This window comes from Ursus americanus, chromosome 28 (genome assembly GCF_024610735.1).
Source record: "Ursus americanus isolate L20-20 chromosome 28, mUrsAme1.1.p, whole genome shotgun sequence".
Taxonomy (NCBI): domain Eukaryota; kingdom Metazoa; phylum Chordata; class Mammalia; order Carnivora; family Ursidae; genus Ursus; species Ursus americanus.
In genome coordinates this window covers 22,834,910-22,858,066 of record NC_142154.1, presented here as the reverse complement: position 1 = coordinate 22,858,066, position 23,157 = coordinate 22,834,910, and the positions used below count along the sequence as shown (strand labels likewise).

The following is a 23,157-nucleotide window of genomic DNA, read 5'->3' as shown; positions in this document are numbered from 1 at the left end:
CAGAGTTGCAAGCCGTTAAGACTATAACTTGTCAGTGATTCCACTGTATTTTCTAGTTAAGTATCGCAGAGCCCAAAAAAAAAACCTTTTAAATAAAATGATGACCTTGATACTAAATATGAAGACGCATGGCTTTAATTGGGTTCAGTTGTCATATGGATCAAAATTAACATTCATCCAACTGGTGTTAACCAAGAGGTCACAATCTCTTTAACAACTAACAACCCACCGAACGTCAGAACTGGGAGACGGGCTTTCATCTTCTAGTGAACTAACGACATGGTATTGGAAAGAGGCCTAAGCAAATGACCTTGGTCCCCTGAAAGATGTCTCATACTCTCGGGGTACCTCTGCAGTATTTACAAAGGCAGCACTGGACCCAAACGGGTTGGGGTCGGAGCCTGGTATCCGGAGGCTGCAGCCTTGCGGTAGCGCTGGGAGCTATCAAAGCCACCCCCCTCCCTCGGCGCATTTTCAGAGCCGATTCGTCTCCCTAAATTCGGGGGCGTTTAAGTCCTAGAAAGTTCCTCGACTTGGGTATACCAGGGGGTCTCCAACACTCCTGGGGGCTCCAGGGGGCTTCCGGCGTGTACCCTCTTCTTTCGGTGGGGCCACAGACAGTCGTGGCTCAACAGAAACACTGAGCCTCTGCCAGATCCCAAAATGGCGACCAACCCTGCTAGGACTCCAGGGAGCCGCGAGCAACTTCCCCTTCCCAACAGCCCCTGCGCTGGCGACGACGGCAAGCAGGAAGGGGGAGGAGCCGGCAAGAGAGGGCGGGGCACAACGCTGCGCCCTCCCGCGCGCACCCCGGCCCCTCCCCACGTCTCTGCGTCCCGGCCCGGAGCTCTCGCCCGACCGGGCGGCGCGCGCTGCCTGCTGGGATACTCGGCCCGCCCAGCCAGTCCTCCCGGCTTGCGCTGCGGCCGCGAGATCCGCGTTTTTCCCAAGATGGTGGCGCTGGGTTCGGGGTGACTGCAGGAGACGACAGAGCCTGAATCCCCTTCGCCAGAACCTCGACACACCGCCTTCCTCCCGCTCGCGCACCCCGCTGCCACTTAGCCATCCGCTGGCCTGGGCGCTCGCCTTCCGCTGCCGCCTTCGACTTGAGCTTCATCTCTGCGGACCCAACGATTACGGCCGCGGGCAGCGGCGCCTCCCTCGGCTCCTCCTTGGGGTCGCGCTCGGAGCAGCTCGCAGCCTAGCCCCGGCTCGGCGGGCCCCGCAGCTCCCCAGTGGGGACAGGCAGCGGCGGAGCAGCGGCTGGCGACGAGCGCGGGGTTTTCTGCGGCCCCGGCGCCCCCTTTCCCGGCCTTAGTCTCCGGAGAAGGAAGCGCGGGTCCCGCATGAGCCCCGGCGGTGGAGGCAGCGAAAGGGAACGAGGCGGTGGCGGGCGGAGGCGGCGAGCGAGGGCGACTGCGACCAGTGAGGCAGCCGCTGCTGCGAGGGCCACAGCCCAGGCGCGGGGGCGACAGCAGGTCAGTTTGGCCGAGAACCGGGCCTGGGCCGGGGAGGCTGGGCGGCATTTCCCTTCTGTCTGTCGCCCAAACCACCCTTCGGGGCTGGCTCTGGACAAGGTAGGGACGCTCCCAACCCGCGCCACGGAGAGTGTTTGGGGGCGCATGGTTTGGAGGGGTCGGTGCCAGAAGTAGGCCTCTGGTAGCAGCGGGTGCTGCTACCGTAACTGTCAGTCCTGGCTGAGGGCCGGAGGGAGGGTTTTGTCGCCTAAGGGGACGCGAGCGGGCCCGGGGCGGGGCGTGCAGGGCGTCGAGAGTTGGCCCTCCTTGGAGCGGAGCTCGCGGAGCAGGCCTGGGCCCAGGCAGGGTAGGGCTGGCCTTTTCCTTCCAAGGGGAGCTCTTTTTTCGAGGTTTTGGCCCTGTTGGTGAAAAATGCTTAGACGTGTGCTTTGGTGGATTGGGGTTTTGGGGGTAGACTGGTGGGGAGGGAGGACGGATGAAGTGGGAAATCAAGCCCAAGGGTTGTGTTCACAGATTATCGGCCTTTTCAAATTAAACGTGAGCTACCGGGTTTGCCAGAGATTCTTTTAAATGCAAACCTGCAAACAGTTGGCATTTTATTATTTTCCCTTTTCAGTTGAGAAAATGAAAAGGACTCTTTCTTCGTTATGGCGTGGAGGTTTTGTTGGTAAAGTCAGAATTGAATGTTGGCTAATGCTTTAGTCCATAAAATTGTTAGAAATAATTTTAACATAGACACTGAGCTTAGAATCTTTCAAAGATAATTTAGTCTCTGAATTTTTAAAAACGTCCTATGGTAATACTAAAATAGAAGCATTACTAAATCTGTCTGGGATATTTATTAAGTGGCTAGGGTGCTTTTGAAAATGTAAACGAATAGCAAAATGAGATTTACAATCCAGAGTTACCCTCCGTAAATGATGAGGGAATATAGATATGACCCATAATTTTGGAGAATTCCACTGCCTGCAGTATTGAAAGAAGCAGGAAATTATTCCAGAATATTCTGGGGGGTGGTGGTGGAAGGGGGCTTGAAATGGAAATGACCTAAAGTTTGGAAGTGTAACTGTTAAAAAGTTACCTGTCAGAGTCACAGTAGATACCCAGTAAATCTTGAGTGAATTAGACAAGAGGGATGAGAAGTATTTACTTCATAACCTCTTCATAACCTCTGAGTAGTGAGTACTCTTAGTTAGTAGATTACTGTGTAAACCAGGTAAAAAAGTTTAGAATTTAGGAAGATAAAAAATTAAATTTTTGCCATGGTATGTGTAGTGGAAATAGTTTTAGAATTAGATCTTGCTTATAAATCTGAGTTACTTACCACATTTGTAATAAAATGAATACAGTATTAATGATGGTGCTGATAAGCCCAAAGAATGACCCAGAAGCCCTCTAAAGAAAGTAGTAATCACAACAAAAGCAAGAAACAGATTCAAGAAATAATGACCCTCTCTTTACAAAATTAGAATTGGAAACTAAGAAAGTCTTTTTGTATCAATATTTATTAACTAGCATTAGTATGCTAAGTGTTATGTACACTGTTGTCTGGACATTGCCTAGTTCCTGAGGAGTTTAACTTTACACAGAGATACAACTTACAGTGCTTTGATTTCTTTGTAGAGATTTTGTAAGCCGTTTTTATTTTACCTCTCTTAAATTGTACATTTTTTTTTCATGGCTTAAAAAATATCTTCTTAAGTATACTTACTAGAAGTGTGAGGAAGACACATTCTCATCCCACTTGTTCAGTTCATCTAATAAGAGTTATTGGGTACTTAGAGTATCTTGGATATTTAACCTTTAATCAGTTGTATTTCTTAAACTTTAAGTCATTTTAAAAATGATCTTTCTTAACTGAGGGCTTTAGAGGGGAGGGGTGTGGGGGATTGGGATAGGCCGGTGATGGGTATTAAGGAGGGCACATATTGCATGGTGCACTGGGTGTTACATGCAAGTAATGAATCATGGAACTTTACATAAAAAACTAGGGATGTACTGTATGGTGACTAACATAATATAATAAAAAATTATTATTAAAAAAATGATCTTCTCTCCCCTCCAACCCCCTCCCCCCCCGTGTGAAGAAATTTGCTGTTTCAAATAAGCAGTCAGTAGGATAATCCAAAACTGTGGATCATATCTAAATTTTTCAACCCAAGCACTTGAAATATTTACAAATGTTTATTTTCTTAAATGATTGCTGGTTATGGTCTTCTCGTGTTGCACATTTTTGTTTAGACCTAAACTTGTATTGGTCAAAACATGAAGACATTACGTTAAATACACATGGAGCTGTTAAAAAGTTTTTTGATTTTTATGAGTGAAGACAAATTTTCTCTTTTCAGGATAATTCAGGATAACAGAATTTTGGCTGATTTTGACTCCCCCCACTGCAAATGTAAAGATAAATTCAAAAACATTGCAGTATGTGCAGTGAAAATAGCTTTGGAATTAGATCCCATTTTTAATTCTGGGCTCACCTTAGTTGTCTGATCTTGGCAAGTTGCTTAGTCTTGGTGAGCTGCAGTTTTGTCATCTGTAAAATGGGATAGTGAAACTAACTCAGAGTTGTTTTGAGGATTAGAGTTTGTAAATGTCTAACACATAGGCCCTTAATAAGTATTATCATTTGAAGTCTTCCTACCCTGTTATTTATTTTGTTCTCAAAGCACCTTACATTCAGTGAACTCTAGCATGTTATCCTTTACATTGTTTTCATTCTCACTAGCTGTGAACGAACTCTTCAAGGGCATGGACGGACTCCTAGTGTTTATCAGAAAGTGTGTTGCCAGCATATGGATGAATTAGTTATCAGTAAATAGTCAACATTTATTGGGTACCTACTGTGACTGCTATGAGCTGGGTTAGGTGTAGGAGCTACAAAGACAAGAATCATGTCTGTTGTTTGGAAGCTTATAATCTAGTGACTTTCTCAACACCATTTTTTGTGAAATCCTGTCACGTAATGGAACCTCATTTTTCTGTGCTCTTCCAGTCTTAGGGAAGTTCTGTGGACTCAACACTCCCCACCTGCGGCTGCTATTCTAAAAAATGTTGTTTTTACCTCTTTATACAACTATTTGGCATATGTGAAATACTTTATATTTTTACCTTGGTCCTACTCTAATCCAAAATCTGGCACATAGTGTGTGTGTGTGTGTGTGTGTGTGTGTGTGTGTGTGAATGGGTATGAAAAAAAAAATTACTTGGCAGTTTCCTATAAATACTTTGATGTTTTTCTGGGGTGATTATCATTCTGTCATCTGGTTCTAGATTTATAGAAGTTTCAAACCTGAGTAGGACTGTTCCTGAGGCCAGTCGCTCCATTCATTTTACACATGAAGAAATTGAAGTACAAAGCTTTAAAATGATTTTCTTAAAGTCATCCAGGTGGCAGAGCCAGAACCACAGTCTGAGTCTCTGGACTAGAGTTCAGGACTCTTTGTATACAATGGCGCGTGTTTTGTCCTACCTGTTGAGAGTAGTAGTTTGCTTCATTTGAATGTTTTCTACGCTAGGAGGCAGACTTTACAAGATGCCATCATTGCGCCTTTTCTGAGCATAACAGTTAGTGCAGGAAATGGGGCTTTTTCTTCTAATAAAGGAAGTCAAGTAAAATTACAGTAAATAGAAATGGTGTTAATTTACATATTCTATGTCCAGAACAGATGTATAAAATACTTAAAGATGCTATATAATTTCTTAAGTGAAATAACTTACTAATAGAGATAATAAATTTCTTTGCCAACTTTAATTTTCATTTACTCTCAGAAATGTTACCTGTAGTGTGCTTTGATCTAAGTTATCATAAATAAGTAAACATCATTATGGATAATAAGTCAAAATGAAGTTTTTTTTAAAGTTTGAGGACAATCTGAGAATGAAATAAAGCTAATACCTTTTTTTTTAATATTCCTTTTTCTAAGTGAGATTTAGCTGGCATTTGTTTCTAAGCTTCATGACTGTGAACTCCCTAAAATTATATATAAATTTTAAGTTTCAGACTCTCAACAGGTTCAGTGAACAAAAGCCACCAAGAACTACTGATGAGGAAGCACTAACTTTGGTGTCAGAAGATCATGGGTTCATCCTTCCAATCTAGCTTCCTAGCTGGTCATGAGCAGGTCATTTATCTTTCAAAGCCTGTGTTCTGTTAACTTCTGTTAAATGAAGGTGATACTTACTTGGTCTGTTTCAAAGGGTTGTTTTTCAGATGTGCTTATTCTCAAAAAAGTAGAATAATACTGTATAAAATGACCTTATATGTGACTTAGTGACTTGTTCAAGAAAAGTTAGTTAGTGGTAAACAAGTGATTGGAACCTTGGTATATTTTCATGCTTTTCTCTATAAACATTTTTAACCTTTTCATACTTTCAGAAGTATTGTTTTGGGAAATATTTAATGTGTGAGTTTATTTTAAATTTGTTAACTACATTTGAAATAAACAATAGATCTTGATAATTAGTGATGCTCTATTCAGTATTATTAATCCTTAGACCCCTTCTGTAATTTGCTTTACTTTTTTTTTTTTAAGATTTTATTTATTTATTTGAGAGAGAGAGTGCAAAAGAAAGCACGAGGCGGGGGGAGGGTCAGAGGGAGAAGCAGACTCCCCGCTGAGCAGAGAGCCCCGCACAGGACTCAATTCCAGGACTCCAGGATCATGACCTGAGCTGAAGGCACACGCTTAACCGACTAAACCACCCTGGCACCCTAATTTGCTTTACTTTTGACCTCTCCTGTTAATTTGATAAATGGCAGGTTAATCATAAGGTTGACCTGAAAGGAAAAGGGGTTTTGGAGACGTAGATTCTTATTGGATAAGATTATTCCAGAAGTTCCATCCTAGGAAGTCTGCTAGAATCTATAAGATATCACGTGTGGATCATAGAAAAGAATCCTGTATAAGACTTTACTGAAGTCAGCATCTATGCCACAAATAAAAAGCATAGAAGTTGCATTTGAGCCCTGAACACTTACTATACAAGTAGGATGAAATGTTCCTTAAATGAAACTCTTGGCTGGCCAATATGGAGCTTAATATGGTGACTCTTAACAGTTAAGTGTGTTATAGACGTTGACCATCTGTACCCTTCGGGGCTAATTGAGGTTAGTCAAGCACATATCCTTTTATATTACAGAAATAAAACATGAAAAAATTTTTTGACCTGTGTCTTTGTGGTATGCAGGCTTGTAACTCTTTGTTCTTAATGTGATGACTTTCTCCTTGTATCAAAAGCAATACCTTATCCGTTTCCAGCTTCTAATATAATAGACTTCTATTCTTGGATGTGAGAAGGTAGTCTTAGAATTGCTTTTGTGGCCTGTAACTACTATCCTAACCTATTTACTTTATATTCTTTGTGATGCAGAATAAATTCTGAATTTTCCCTCTAAAATATGCAGACAGTCCAGAGAATAATGTAATAATCATGTATCTACCATTCAGTATGGACAAATGTCACATTTTGTCATCTCCTTGCACTCTTTAGCTCCATCTTTAAAACTGGTGCTCTTTATTTTCTTCTGAGATGATAATTCTAGCCCTGCAGCTACCACTATGGGAATTTCTTCATATGGCCAACAAACACTTCCTTTCTCTTACCAGATGTAAAGCATAATCCTGTTCTTTGGAAGGGAAAAGATGAAATGCCCACCAGAGTTTTCTATATAAAGCTAATGGGTCATAGGGTGAAATATGGGTATTTCCAGCTTATTAATTATTTTAGTATTTTTTCTTATGAATTCTATTTATTGTGTCTCTGTGTGTTTATGTGCTAATATTGATACCTTATAGTGTGCCATAAATAAGAATGTTTACCTTTGTTTTTTTTTTTTTTTATTAATAATGATTTTTTATTATATTATGTTAGTCACCATACAGTACTGTATTTACCTTTGTTAAATAAAGTTTTTGTTTGGGGGGAAATACATGTCTTTTGAGCACCTATTGTATGTGATGTGTATACTGATCAATAAATCCCATTTCACACAAAAAATAATTGGGTAACATTTTTCTTTTCTAGTTTTCTGAAGTGGGCTTGGGCTGACCAGTGCATCATGTTCCATGTTGGTGATAGAAACTATGCTGTTTAAGATATTCTAAATTTAGAGCTTCTAAGAAATGGAAAATTTCCCTGATTACTTAAGCTGCTTCATTCATATTCAATTTCTTACACATTTTGCTATGTCGGTGACATACTGCTATAGAGTGAATGATTATGGCCTCTCAAAATTCATGTTTGGAATTGTAACACCCATTGTAATGGTATTAGGAAGTGGGGCCTTCCTGAGGTGATTAAATCATGAGAGTAGAGTCCTCATGAATGGGATTAGTGCCTTATTAAAGATTTCAGAGTTCCCTTGACTCTTCTGCCATATGAGGACCCAGCCAGAAGACAGCTGTCTGTGAACCAGGAGGCTGGTTCTTGCCAGACACCGAATCTGCCAGCACCTTGATACTCGGCTTCTTAGGCTCCAGATATTTGAAAAATAAGTTTCTGTTTATAAGCCACCCAGTCTGTGGTATTTTGTTTTAGCAGCCTGAAATGGACTAGGACACATTAAACATGTTTAAAGAACAGAGAGGGAAAATAGAAAATTAAACGGATAAAGTTTGGTAGCTAAAGTAGGAATACACTGTGCCTGACAGAATGGAAGTGCTTAAAAGTTGACCATAGTGTTTAAATGAGAACACTTAAGGAAGATGTATTAGAAAAAACAAGCTAACTTTAGTCTTTTAAACACACAAAACTAAATTTCTGCATTCCATATATTATTGTATATTTCTTTAATTACTGCCCAGTGTACTGTATTTCAAATGAAAAAGTGAAGTGTTATGGTCTCATCTAACTCAGTAGGGAGTCAGTTCACCCCACCTAAAACTCCTCTTCCATCTTTTGGACTAAATGAAAGGCAAGGAGGGGTGAACTTAAAAATAGTTGGATCTCAACTGGAAGATAGGTAAGTCACTTACCTCAACTGAAATTAAATCCTTCTTCCTAGATTGAAGATTCAGTGAGAATAATTTCTGTGTGTCTCTTTTTTTTTCTTCTCACGTGCAGTTTTATGTATTTGTAAGTGCCTGATGAATGAACTGCTTTCCAGTTCGGGACTACTTTTAGGTGTCTGCTGTGGGCTGATAAATAAGAATCATCAGGAACAAAATCCTCTAGGCTTCAGAACTTTTAACTAATTTTAAGTAGATAAAGGACTAGGAGTCAGCCTGGATAGTGGGCCAAAGACATACCTGTATTACAGCCCCACTTTGCTGCCTCTGCCTGTGCTGAATTTGACAAGGCTTTCCTAGGAGGGGTGTGTTTGTTGTGTTCTCCATATTTCTAGCTGACATCAGATTTTGAGAAATTGAGGCTGATCACTGTGGCCTACAAGTCTCTTAAGTGATCAAGATTTAATTCCCCTAAGTGCTATTTTGCTATTTTAGACATTGTAGCATATGTTTAAAAGTGCCGTGAGTACAATAGTATTCATTCTATATTCTTATTCTGATGTGTTTTCTTTAATAAAGTAAGTACGTTGGGTTAGATGATCTCCAAGGTAATATTCAGTTTATATAATATATATTCATTTTTTTCTTTTTGAATATATGTATATATCTTAATTATAAAATATTTAAAACTTACAGTAAATAATATAGGAAAAACACACCATCCAGAGCTATAAATTCTGCTACTTTTGATTCTTTGGTAAGTAAATGCAGTCTTAGGTATTCACTTACAGCAATGTCCTCCCAATCTTTCCCAGTCCTGTCACCCTCTTTAAGGTAATAACTATCCTGAGGCTCTTGAGTATACATCGTATTCTTGTTTATACTTTTACTGTGTCCCTGTACAAGTATCCATAAGTGATAAGTGTTTGTGTTTTAAATTTTTACAAAATGGTACTATATTGTACATAATTTTTCATCAGATTCCTTTTTTTAAAAAACTTAGCATTTTTTTAAGATAATACGATATATGTATTGTTCATTCAATTTGTTGTATGGTACTCCATTGTATGGATATATAAAATGTATGTATTTCACTATTGATTGATATTTTGAGTTATCTCCTTTTTTGTTACCATAAATAATGCTGCAGTGGTTGCTTTTACACATATTTTGGTGTAGGTGTTTAGGAAGATTCATGAAAGTGAATTGTCTGGGAATAGGTTGTGAATAACTTTGACTTTACTATATATTTCTAAATTCTTTAAAATCATTATGCTAGTGTATACTTTATATGCGCACTTTGTTTTCCAGCATCCTAGCCCTCGCTTGGGATTGTCCTATTTGAAAATTTTTGCAAACTTGATGCATGTGAAATGATAACTTTTTTTTAATATGCCTCATTTTAATTTACATTAAATGGTGTAAATGGTGGGTAAATGGATTTTATTATTTTGGGCATCTTTTAAGTGTTTATAAATTAAAGAATTGTTTTAAAAAGAATGAGACATTAACATACAGTATTTATGTTGTAAAGGACCTTGACTCATCTCATCCAACCTTCTTTTATAATGCAGCCATGAAAGTTATCAGAATACGGATAAAATACTGCTGTTTGCCTATTATGGTATTTCTCTTTTGGGATATAGAATCTCAACGTTCAGTGTTGAAATCATGAGCCTTTTCCTTTATGATGTGAATTTTTTGTTCAAAAATTCTTCATATTGTCCGCTAATAGTTGAGAGGTTTATGTTTTTTGTTTTTGTTTTTGCATTTATGGAGGGAGTTGGGAATCGTATTTTTTTTTCATATGATAAGTGACTTGTCCCAACATTAAGTATTGAATTCTTCCCCCATTATTGTATTATTTTGTAATTGTCATCTGTATTATCTGCCATGTGCTTGGGTTTGATTTTAGTTTCTTTGGTGTTTTTGGTTTTTTTTTTTTTTTTTGTCTTTCTCTTTTTTAAAAAACACCAGTACTACGTTGTTTTATTTTAAATAAGCTTTTTATATTAAGCTTTGAAATCTGAGCGTACAGGCCTCCCCTTTATTCATTTTCAGAACTGTCTTGGCTCTTAGACTTTTATTCTTTCATAATAATTTAAAACCAGTTTATCAAATTCCTTTGGGGATATTATTTGGAATTGCATTGAATATATAAATTGAGAACTGATATGGCTTATCTTGCTATTTATTTGATTCTTCAGTATTTTGCCGTTTTCTTCATAAATGCCTTTTATACATACTTTATTAAATTTATTCTTAGATATTTGATTAATTTTTTTGCATTGGAAATAGCATCCCTTTTTAATGACATTTGATCATTGCTGGTATTGATTTTGTATCCATCAGTTTGGGTGAACTCCATCATTTCTAATAGTTTGTAATTATTTTGGATTGTGAACAAATACTTGTCTTTTCAAGTGATCTTTTAAAAATAGAATTCTAACCTTGTAACTTTCTATTTAAAATTCTTCTTTGGTTTTCCATTGCTTTTAGAGTAAAATTCAGAATCCTTTATTAGTTTATAAAGTCCCACATGATCTAGATTTTGTACTATTTCAGCCTTACCTTTCTCCACACTCCTCATTGAGCAGAACCATCTAACAGTATTGGCCTTTTCAGTTTTTTGAGCTTTCTAACCTCTTTCTGTGCCAAACCCTTTGCCAGTGTGTTTCAGGTTGCTTGGAATACAGCTAAACAACAAATTTCACCCATCCTTTAGGTCTCAGGATGTTGCTAAATATTCCCAAATATTACTTAGGGAAGCCTTCCCTGAGAATCTCCTTGCACTCATTGGTTTTAGTGCTTCCTTGTATTATGCTGTTAATGAATTTTGCTTTTCCTGAGTAAGTATATAATTTCAACTGCAATTAAATAATTTCTTTACTCCTGAGTTGAAGATTCTATGAGAAAGGTAAATGCTTGCCTCTATTTTATTTATTTAAAGATTTTTTTAAAGTAGTCTCTGTACCCAGCATTGGGGCTCACCCCAAGATCAAGAGTCTCATGTTCCACCTTACTGAGCCAGCCAGGCACCCTCTCTCTCCTTTTTAATGTGCAGTTTCAGGCATTTGTGAGTGCTGGGTGAATGAATGAATGTTCGTCTACTGATTGGTCTAGAAATACTATTCCAGTTGGTAACTGCTCAAAAGAATATAATCAGGCTACTTTGAGGTATTTTACTAGACATTCATAGAAAATTAAATGCCCTCAATTTTTATTATTTAAGGCCTTCAAGTATGGCTGGTCTTTAGAACAACAATTTTCTGTCTTTTAATAGAGGCAGTCTAGTTGACTTAAAATTATATGTAGTAAGTTTTCTTAAGAGCATTTTGAAGTTAAATTAGAAGCCAGTCTCTTGTTATCCTTAAATCAGATTTTACGAGTTTAGATACTACATTTGATACACAGATGAAATATAATAAACCTGAAAATAAGTGTTCATGATTATTTCAAGGAAAACCCACCTACCTTTAGTTATTTTAGTATCTTCTACTATACATCTTTATTTGTGTGTATAACACAGGCTGAAAGCTAGCATAATTCTAGGTTTAATTTTAGGTTAGGCACTATATAAGATTGAACTCAGGTGAACTGTAAGTGCAAAAAGAACCCAGGGGAAAATTTCACAATAGTAAGCCCTTGGAACTATGTATAGCACATTTGTTTCTGTTTTCAGATCATAGAATTGTTGACCAGAATGAGTGGTTTATCATTAAAGCCAGGAAATTGAAATAATTCTGGTAATTTAGAATTTCTAAAGGATCTCCATAGATGACATTTGATCTACAAGTAGATAAGATACTCCTAGTGCTAGTGCTAGTGCTAGTGCTAGTAAGCCATGTAGTAAAACACTTAAATAAAGATAGCTTATGGGGGGAAGAGAGCATTTTAATATTGGCCAATCATGAGTGTACTTTCTGTAGTTATTCAGGTAGGTAAATAAGCATAACTTATTTAATTTCTGAACTGTTCACAGAACCCAGAGGGAGGGCCGGGCCAGTTGTCATTTGGAGCGTTCAGTTCTTTTCCAGTGCACAGTGGTTGTGATCCCAGAGTTCTTTTCCTATATATAACTGATTGTACAACCTAGATTTGCAGCACAGCCTCAATTTTAAATATTAGGTTATTCTCATAAATCATAAAACCAAGAATTTTAGCATTTTCATATTTCCAGAGAGCCTCTTATATTTCCTGTTGTATTTCCTGGTTGGTCCCTCTCCCTGCCTTAAATATTGGTATGTAGAATTATTTTTGAGTGAGGAAATACAGGTAGATAGCTTTATATTTTTAAGCACAAAAATAAATGATAGTTTCCTTTTCCTTTCTTAGCTAATTCTAAAACAACAGTTGTTAAATACAAGTGTAGAAAAGCATGAAATTGCCTGGCAAATACCAAATAAGTGTTATCTGTGTAACTACAGATACATGTAGCTTTTTTCCTTTTTTGAGAGGTTTAAAAAAAAAATCGCAGCATAGTTTTTACAGTTTCCAACTTTATTGAGATATAATTCACATACCGTAAAATTCACCCTTTTAAAGCATACAATTAATTTTTAGTGTATTTGTATTTAGTATATTTGGGTTTTCGTATATTTACCACCACTAATTTTAGAACATTTCATCATCTCATAAAGAAACTCTATACCTATTAGTAGTCATTCCCTATTTTTCTGTCCTCCAGCCTCTGACAACCACTAATCTGCTTGCTTTCTATATGGATTTGCCTATTCTATGTACATTTCATATACATGGAATTATAAAATATGTGCCCTTTTGTGTATGGCGGCTTTTACATAGTATTGTATTTTCAGGGTTTGCTTGTAGCATATAACAGCATTTTATTTTTTTTGTGGCTGAATATTACACTATGAATATATGCACTGTTCATTCAGTCATCAGTTGATAACTATTTGGATTGTTTCCATTTTTTGGTTATGAATCACGTTGCTATGAACATTCATATACAAGCTTTTGTGTGAACATATATATTCAGCTCTTGGATATATCTAGGAGTGAAACTGCTGGGTCATAGGGTATTTTTGTTTAACATTTTGAGGAGCTGCCAGAATCCTCCCAGTGGCTGTACCATTTTACAGTTGCATCAGCAATGTATGAAAGTTGTTTCTGACAGCTCTACTTCTATGCCAAAGTTGATCGTCTCTTTATTTTAGTAATTTTTACAGGTGTGAAGGTATCTCTTTGTGGTTTTGGTTTGCATTTGCTTAATGATTAATGATGATAACAACATTTCATGTGCTGATTGGTGCTCTTTGGAGAAGATCTACCCAAATCCTTTGCTGTACTTTAATTTTTTTTTTTTTTTCTTATTGAGTTTTAAGCATTCTTTATATGTTCTGGTTACAAGTCCCTTATCAGATAGATGATTACCACACATTTCTCCCCATTCTGTAGGGTTATCTTTTCACTTTCATGATTGTGTTTCCTTGAAGCACCCAAGTTTTAATTTTTGGTGAAGTCCAACTTATGTATTTTTCTTTCGTTGCCTTTGGTGGTGTTATTTAAGAAACCATTGCCTAATCTAAGGTCATAAAGGTTTATGCCTATTTTCTTCTAAGAATTTTGTAGTTTTAGTTCTAAATTTAGGTCTCTCATCTGTTTTAATTTTTGCATAGGTATGATTTAGGTTTAGATCTGGATTGCATTCGGCATGTTTTTGGATATGGCATACAAATAGCTACCTTTTATTTTTTTCCACTTGGGTAGCTAATTCTCTAGACCACTTGAGGGATCCTTTCCTCACTGACTTAAAATGGCACCTTTTTCTTTTATTCAAAGATTATTTATTTTAGGGAGAGAGAGGGAGTACCTGTGTGTGTGAGCAGGGGAGGGGCAGAGAGAGAGGGAGAGAGAATCTCAAGCGGACTCTGTGCTAAGCACCCAGCCCGACTTAGGGCTCAGTCCCACAACCCTGAGATCATGACCTAAACTGAAACAAAGTGTTGGGTGTTTAACCACCTGAGCCACCCAGGTGCCCCAAAATGCCACCTTTTTATATATTAAGTTTTCATAAACTAAAAAAATGAAGTTTTTTGAGGTATAATTTATATCCTATAAAGTGTACCCGTTTTTAAGTGTACAGTTTGATGTATTTTGATGCATATATGTATACCGTAGCAACTACCACAATTAAGAGTAGTAATGGTCTTTTCTCCCTTTTGGCTCTGGGCAACCACTGATGTTTTGCGTCTTCTAGAATTGCATATAAATAATATCATAAGTTATATGCTCTTCTTTTGGCTTTGTTCCTTTAGCATGTATTTGAGATTTTTCCATTTTGTGTTTATTACTTTTTTTAAAAATACAGTATGGCTATGCCACATTTTTCTTCTCATTTTTTTGGTGAACGTTAGATTTTTTTTCCAGAATTAGGCTGTTGTGAATAAAGGTACTCTTTGCATGTGTCTCTGTGTGAACATATTTTCATTTCTCCAGGGTAAACACCTTAAGTTGTAATTACTGGATCACATGACAAGTTTATGTTCAAATTTATAAGGTATTATTTTCCAGATACAGAGTTTTGCATTCCCACGAGTAATGTATGAAAGTTCCAACTCTTCCAAATCCTTGTCAGCATTTGATACTCTCAAATTGCAGACATTCTGATTGGTGTGTGGTGGTATCCCATTAGTTTCTTTTTCTTTAACTGTAGTAAAATACACATAACATAAAATCCATAATTTTTTTTTTTAAAGATTTTATTTATTCATTTGACAGAGAGAGAGAGAGACAGCCAGCGAGAGAGGGAACACAAGCAGGGGGAGTGGGAGAGGAAGAAGTAGGCTCCCAGCGGAGGAGCCTGACGTGGGGCTTGATCCCAGAACGCCAGGATCACGCCCTGAGCCAAAGGCAGACGCCTAACGACTGAGCCACCCAGGCGCCCCAAAATCCATAATTTTAACTCTTTTAAGTGTACATTTCAGTGGCATAAAGAACATTCATGTTTTTGTGCAGCCATCACTTACTCATCTCTGGAACTTTTTCATCATCCCAAACTCAAATTCTATACTCATTAAACAGTAACATTCCCTTACCCCTGTTATCTTCCCCCTCCTTCCAGCCTCTAGTGACCACTGTTCTACTTTCTGTCTCTAAGAATTTGATTATTCCAGCTACTTAATATAAGTAGCTGATGCTCAAGTGACTGAGCCATCAAGGTGCCCCTCCTTTTAAAGGCTGCATAGTATTTCATTGTGTGCAAAAATACCACATTTTGTTTAACCATTCATTCACTGGATGCTTCTTCCTTTTGGGTATGGTGAATAGGCTGCTGTGAACATGGGTGTACAAATAACCGAAGTCTTTAAGTCCTTGCTTTCAGCTCTTGGCATGTTTGTTCTTGGGTATATATACCTAGGAATGGTATTGCTGGGTCGTATGGTAATTCTGTTTAATTTTTTGGGGGGGGGGATCAACATCCCATTTTCCACAGTAACGGTACCCATTTTACATTCCTGCCAGCAATCACAAGGTTCCAGTTTCTCCACATCCTTGCTAACACTTGTTATTTTGTTATTTTAAAAAAATAATTTTCCCACTAAAGGGTGTGAAGTGTCATGGTTTTTACGTTTCCCTGATGAAGAATGATGTTGAGAAGTTTTCATGTGTTTATTGGCCATGTGTATGTCTTTTTTGAGTGTCCATATGCTTTGCTTATTCTTTTCAGGATACAAACTCTTTATTAGATATATGTATTTCTTCTGTTATATTATAGGTTTTTTGGTTTATTATTTTATTAATTACCAAGAGAGAAGTATTGAAACCTTCACTGTAATTATGAGCTTGCTGTCTTTTCTTTGAGGTCTGTCCATTTTTGCATTGTATTTTGAAGCTGTAGCTATTAGGTGCATTCACATTTAGGACTGTTAGATCTCTTTGATGAATTGATTCTTTATTGTTACGAAATATCTCTGTGATTCTCTGGTAATGTTCTTTGTCCTAAAGTCTACTTTGTCTGGTGTTAGTATTACCGCTCCTCCTTTGTTATGATTCATGTTTGAATATTGTATCTTTCCCAACTTCCCTGTATACTGTCTTTCTTTTAGTTTGACAGTGCATAGTTGCATCTTGCTTTTTGATTGATTTTTACAGTTTCCTGTTTTCTGAGTGTTCAGTGCATGCATTTATTATAATTGACTGTATGGTTGGGTTTAAGACTACCAAGTTTCTGTTTGTACCATCTGTCTTCTTTCTCCCCTTTCCTGTTTTCTTTTGGATTGAGCATTTTTACAGAAGTTTGTTTGATCTTTGCTATTACCTTATACCTTATTCTTCCTCTGACACGAGTGGTTGTGCTAGTACTTACAGTATCCCTTACTTTATATCCGTCTACTTTCAGAAATATACCTCTTAGAGTATATTGTGAGAATTCTTATACAGTATAAATTTGTTTACCGTCTGTCATCCTTTTTGGTATTGTAGTCTTATATTTTACTTCTGTATAAGTTATAAACTCCACAGTCTTATTTGTAATTATTTCTTTTAAACGGCCAATTTTTTGTAAAGAAATTTAAAAACCAAGAAATACCAAACCAAGTTATTAAACCAAATTTATCAACATTTTTTGATATTTATGCTCATACTTACCATTTTCACTTTACTTTGTGTAGATTTGTATAGATTTCTTTATGTAGACCCAGGTTTGAAGAATTTAGAAATTTTTGAAGTGCAAATCTGTTGGCCAAAAAACTTTCAGGTTTTATTTGCATGAAAATGCCTCTATTTCACTTTTATTATTTTATTAGGAAAAAATACTCAGATTCACACAGGTGTGAAATAACTGTAGAATGTAATTCCACAATTAGCATTTGCTTTGTGTCATATCTATCCATCTATTAATTTGTTTTATTTTTTTGATGCTTTTCAAAGTAAGTCGTAGTTATTAGTATTCCACATCCTTCAGCATGTGTCTTGTCAACTAAAACTTAGTAATTTATTATTAATTAACTTTAGTATATTGAATTTAACTGATTTTAGTATATTGTTCCAGTTATTTATTTCCATGTGACAAATCACCCTTAAATGTCAGCATTTAGTTTGCTTATGAATCTGTGCTTTGTGCAGAGACTGGAAAGCATAGCTTGTTTTGGCTTCAAACGTGTCAGAGTGGCTTGATAACTGTTGTAACTTGATAATTGGAGGCTGGATCCATCTGAAGGATGGCTCACAAATCTGGAGATTGATGCTGACTGTCAGGACTTCATCTAGAGTTCAGGTCTAGAACACTTACATGTTGCCTTTATACGTATGTGGTTGCTTGGCTTCCTTGCCAAGTGGCTGACTTGCTCAATATGTGGTGGCTAAATTCTAAGAGTATCTCAAAAGAGCAAGGCGGAAGTACGTGGAGTTTTTATGACCTAGCGTTAAGTAAGTCACAGAGCACCATACTGTCTTGACTGAAAGAATCACAGAGGCCACTCAAAGGAGAAGAGACATAGACCCCACCACCTGATGGAGAATGCCGTGTTGACCTTGTAAAAAGAGCATGTGTGATGGATTATATTGTGGTGGCAATCTTTGGAAAATAAAATCTGCCACATACATCATTCCATGAGTTTTGAGAAATGTATACATTTTTGCAGCACTTAAGTCCTATCAAGTTATAGAACCTATACCCATTCCTAGACAGTTCCTGTTCCCACATGACTTCTTTAAATCAATCCTTGTTTTGATCACTTTCATCCTATGTTAGTTTACCTTGCAGAATTTGTATGAGATTTGTTTTACTCAACAAAATATTTTTGAGATTCATTCATGTTACTGCCTGTATCAGTTGTTTGTAACTTCATTGTTGTACTGTTTGCAGTTCCTAGCTGTTACGAATAAAGCTAAAATGAACAATTATTTGAAAGTCTGTGTGGATATATATGATTTCTTTTGGATAAATGCCTAGGAGTGTGATTTTTGGGTTATAGGGTAGTTATAATACCAGATCTTTTCTCCAGATTGGTTTGTCTTGTTTTACACTCCTGCCAGCAGTATATGAGATTTCAAGTTGCCCAATGTCCTTGTCAACATTCAGAGCTGTTAGTTATTTGCATCTAGCTATTCTGGTAGATTTATAGTAGTTTCTCTTCATATTTTGAAGGGTATTTTCACTTGATATATAATTCTAGATTGACCTGTTTTTCTTTCAGTCTTTGTTGTTTTTTTTTAAGATTCTATTTATTTATATATATATATTTTCAAAGATTTTATTTTAGTGTGCACACGTGTGTGAATAGGGGCAGGAACAGAGGAGGAGGAAGAGGGATGGGGAATGAATCTCAACACACTGTGCTGGGCATGGAACCCAATGCAGGGCTTGATCCCATGACCCCAAGATCATGACCTGAGCCAAAACCAAGAGTCTGATGCTTACCCAGCTGAGCCACCCAGGTGCCCCATTTTAGCTTTTGTTTCTGATGAGAAGTCTATGGTTATACTTATCTTCCTTCCCCTGTACCTAAAGTCTTTTCTCTCTGGCCCCCTTTTAAGATTTTCTCATGATCACTGGTTTCCTTTGTGATTATCCTGCTTAGGATTTATTCAGTTTTTCTGTTTTTGTTTTTGTTTTTTTGATCTGTGCATTTATGGTTTCATCAAATTTGAAATAAGTGTCAGCCATTATTCTATGTATTTTTTAAATCACTTCCCTTCCTCTTACGTGGTCTGTTTTTCCTGGGACACTAGTTACATGTGTGTTAGACCATTTGATCTTGTCTTCAGGTCATTAACATATTATTTTTAGTCTTTTGGTCTCTCTGTGCTTCAGTTTGCTTTGTTTTCTGTGTCATTGTTCCTTTTTATCTTCCTATAGTGTCAAATACTTTCAGATATCTTAGTTTGTATTTCTGAAACTTCGATTTGATTTGTTTTTGTGTTTTCCATTTCTTAACTCAAATAGCCTTTGAATTTTTCAGCATATATATAAGAGTATTTGAAAGCCCTTATCTACTGGTCGCATCAGTTCCTTCATTTCAGGGTCCATTGATTGGTTTTTCTTTTGATCCTGGGTCATATTTCCCTGTTTGCATATTTAGTAATTTCTTATTGGTTGCTGCACATCATAATAGTCTGTTGTTGAGTGACTAGATTTTGTTTTCTTTTTAGAGTATTAAACTTTGTTTTGGCAGCCAGCTAAGTAACTTGCTGGTCACTTTGATCCCTCAAGGCTGTATTAGGGTGTGTCTACTAAAGTCTTTATTTAAGGCTAATATCTTCTACAAAGGCATGGTCCTTCTTAGTTTTCTACAAAATATCCCCAGTGTCAGTATATTCTCTTCACTCTGGTTGGGGAGAGTTTAGGGATTTCCCAGTCCTGTATGAGCACGGGGAATATTTTAACACACTACTCCTCTTTCTCTAGCTTCAAGGAGTCTCTTACCTTACGGTTTAGGAGCAGAATCAAAGGACTGCCAAGTGGCGGATTTCTGGAGCCTTTTCTCTGCATAGCTGCCTTCCTCTTATTCTGTTTTACAAATTCTGCCATTCAGCCTCTGGAACTCTTGAGTTCTTGGTTTTCCCTTTAGTGATACTGTTGTCCTCTGATTAGATTTCCCCTTCTTTGGCTACAGACTGGAAAGTGCCTCCAGACAGAAATCTGAGCATTGGGGGGGCTCACTTCATTTCTGTTGGTTCTCTCATGGATCACAGTCCTGCACTGCCTGTTATCCAGATCTGAAAACAGCTGTTTCATATATTTTTTTTTTCTTTTTTTTTGACAAGAAGCAACGGTTAACATACTTTGGATCTCTGGGCTTACCTTTTGTTTCGCTTACCTATCTATCTAATGCTTATACCTTGCCTTAAAATAAACTTGATTGAAATATAATATACATACAGAAGAGTGCACATAAGATGTACATAGCTTGTCAACCTTTCACACACTGAGCACATGTTTAGCCAGCCGTCAGATCAAGAAACAGCAGCAGCAGCAACTCTGATGCCCCTTATACTCTTTGTTACTACTTCTCTTCTCCCAAGAGTAGCCACTATCCTGACTTCTAACAGCATAGATTAGATTTTTCTTGTTTTTATGCTTTATATAAGTAGAATCCATCATATTTAGTTGTGTCTGGCTTCTCTCACTTAACATATTTATGACATTCATCCATGTTGTTGGTTGTAGTCATCGATAGTTTATGATAGTTTTTGTATAGTATTCCACTTTAGGAATATACCACAATTTACTCATTGTGCTGTTGATGGACAGATAATTTAGTTATTTTTGGATTGGGACTACTTAGAATATTGCTGTTCTAAACATGCCACTAAATAGGTACTCATTTCTGTTTGATGTATACTTAGGAGTGGAAGTTTTAAGTCCTAGGGTATGCATGCATTTAGTTTTAAGTAAATACTGTCAGATTTTTGAGAGTTGTACTGATTTTAATTATACTGTTTAATATTCTGTGGTTTAATCTCTGGTAGAACAAGTTTCTTGGGAGAGAGAGACATTATTCTTCCATTAAAAAGTGAAATTTTCTTGGTTATTTTGGTATGCTTGGTCTTCAAACTTTTTATTAAGTTGGCATTGGATTAAATTTGTGTTAATTGGGCAAAAATGATACCCTTGTTTGTTTATACATGAATTCCATTTGGAACTAGCCCAAAATGCTTTGTCAGGGTGCTGATTTTTTTTTCTTCCTTTTTTTTTTTTGGTAGAGGGGAGATGTGTGGTATCAAGAGAACATAGTCTCCATTACTATGGGAATAAAAATATGGATATGATGAGCCATACCATGAACCAGTTTACAGCTAGAAGCACTGATAAATGTATACAGATAGCTATAAGGTAGAAAATAATAAATACGGGGTAGAAATTAATAAGTGTATTGTGTTAGTAACATATCATAAGACCCAAAAGACAGTGGTTATTTACAGAAGATCTTAGAGAACCCTGTGAGATACAGCCTTTAGAATGAACAGAGTTTTTAATAGGGTATGGTAGATTGTTGGGAGATGGAGTTTAGTTAGCAAAGGATAGGGAAGTATTTCTGAGTGAAGTGACCTGAGAAACAAAACACTGAAGTCAGAAATACTGATGGCCAGCATGTAGTAACCAAAAATCCAGTGATGGGACTAGATCATCAAGTACCTGGTAGTAATATTATGTAGTGGGCAGTAAGGCTTGTATAAATGGGTAGGGAGGGATCAGTGACAAGGACCTCATATGATTGTGGAGTTTGAAATTTATCCTGTAGGCATTGGGGAAGCATAGAATATCTTGAGCTTGAGAGTGATATGACCAAAGTCGGGAAGATAATTCTAGCACAGGAAGTAAAGAATAAAGGCAAATGGGAAACCAGGTGAAGTAACGAGGGTCTGTACTATTTTGGTCTGGATGGAGGAAAAAAAAGAAGCAAGAGGTGTTTCAAAGGTAAAATTTATAGAATTTGATTATGAATTAGAAGTGTGGTACAATGAAATGAGCATGGCCTTTAGAATCAGACAACTTGTGTTTGAATCATAACCTTTATTTACTAGTTAAATGACCTAAATTAAATGACCTAAGAGAAAACTCTCCTCTCTATGAGCATCTTCAAGCATTAGAAGTATAAAAATGAATGATCCAGAGTCTGGACTGGCAGGTTTGGGCCAAATTGTGTATGAGCTGAAATGTTTGGGAGATTTGGTTTTATTCTGAAAGCAACTAAAAGTCAACAAAGGAAGAATTGGGGGTAGTGTTGGAATATGGGGGATTTCTGAGATAGAATTGGTAGCACTGGGTGAGCAATTAGCTGTATGGGAAAGAGGGGGCCTTCTAGAATATGACTCAACAATTTCCAATTTGGGCAAATGGACTGATAGAGCCATTTTTACCTCACAGAGTTTTTCTTATGTGTGATAAATCTTGCTCATGCCTCAGAGCTTAGTTTATATGTCACTTCATGAAGAATGCCTTTCCTGTTTTCCCAGATTAAGTCAGAACTCTCTATACACTTACCATATCCTGTGTTTCTCTCTCATAACACTGAATTATGCATTGCAATTGCATAATTTATTGTGGTTTTTATTATTTGTGCCCATTTTGCTTATTACACGAGGACAAGAGATTATGTCTAATTTCTTTAACTGTGTTTTTATCCACTTCATAGGCACTCAAAATCTATTACACTTTTTTTGAGATATAATTGATGTATAACATTGTATTAGTTTCAACTAGTAGACATTTTTTTGAATGAATGAATAAGAATTTGAAGGTTAGGAAGTATCAACCCGCATAGTGGTTAGGCTAAATAAAAAGGAGGGAGAGGGAGAAAATAAAGAATGGCAACAATTTTTTCAGTCTTTAACTAGAAGAACAGCAAGGTGAGACACATTTAAGGTGGAGTGAGTTTTTTGGGAGTTTGATTTTAGATGCTAAAGATACATCAAGTGTATGTGTACCATTGGTAATTGAGAGTAGCAGGCTTAAAGATGTAGAGTTAGGTAGGGATCCTAAGTGTAGAGGTGCTATAGAAATGGGTGGAATTGCACAGATAATTTAGGTTAAGAAAAGGGACTAGTGCAAGAAACTTGAGTGACCAGGAATGAGAGCTAGGAAGATGAACTAGCAGAAGACTTAGTTGCTGTCAGGGGTAGAAGAATGTAGGTAGGTACCACATTATGGAAGTGAGAGGAGGTGAGGAACGATTAGTGGTGTGAAATGCTACAGAAATAGAGTAGGATTAGGGGCCACAGGACTTAGAATACACAGGGATGATGACTTCTGTAAGAAC

The 23,157-nt window shown here is 37.2% G+C and overlaps 1 protein-coding gene across 9 annotated transcripts in view; it reads left to right on the top strand.

Moving 5' to 3' along the window:
• Positions 1 to 1,337: 1,337 nt before the first annotated feature.
• UBE3A (ubiquitin protein ligase E3A) overlaps positions 1,338 to 23,157 on the top strand; it is a 96,931-nt gene continuing 75,111 nt past the window's right edge. For 7 of the 9 annotated variants that reach the window (XM_045795337.2, XM_045795332.2, XM_045795331.2 and 4 more), the window contains exon 1: positions 1,342 to 1,478. The gene's annotated coding sequence lies outside the window, so the exon portion shown is untranslated. Of the gene's footprint in view, positions 1,479 to 23,157 lie in introns of all 9 variants that reach the window. The other 2 variants (XM_045795339.2, XM_045795336.2) reach the window with 1 other exon arrangement.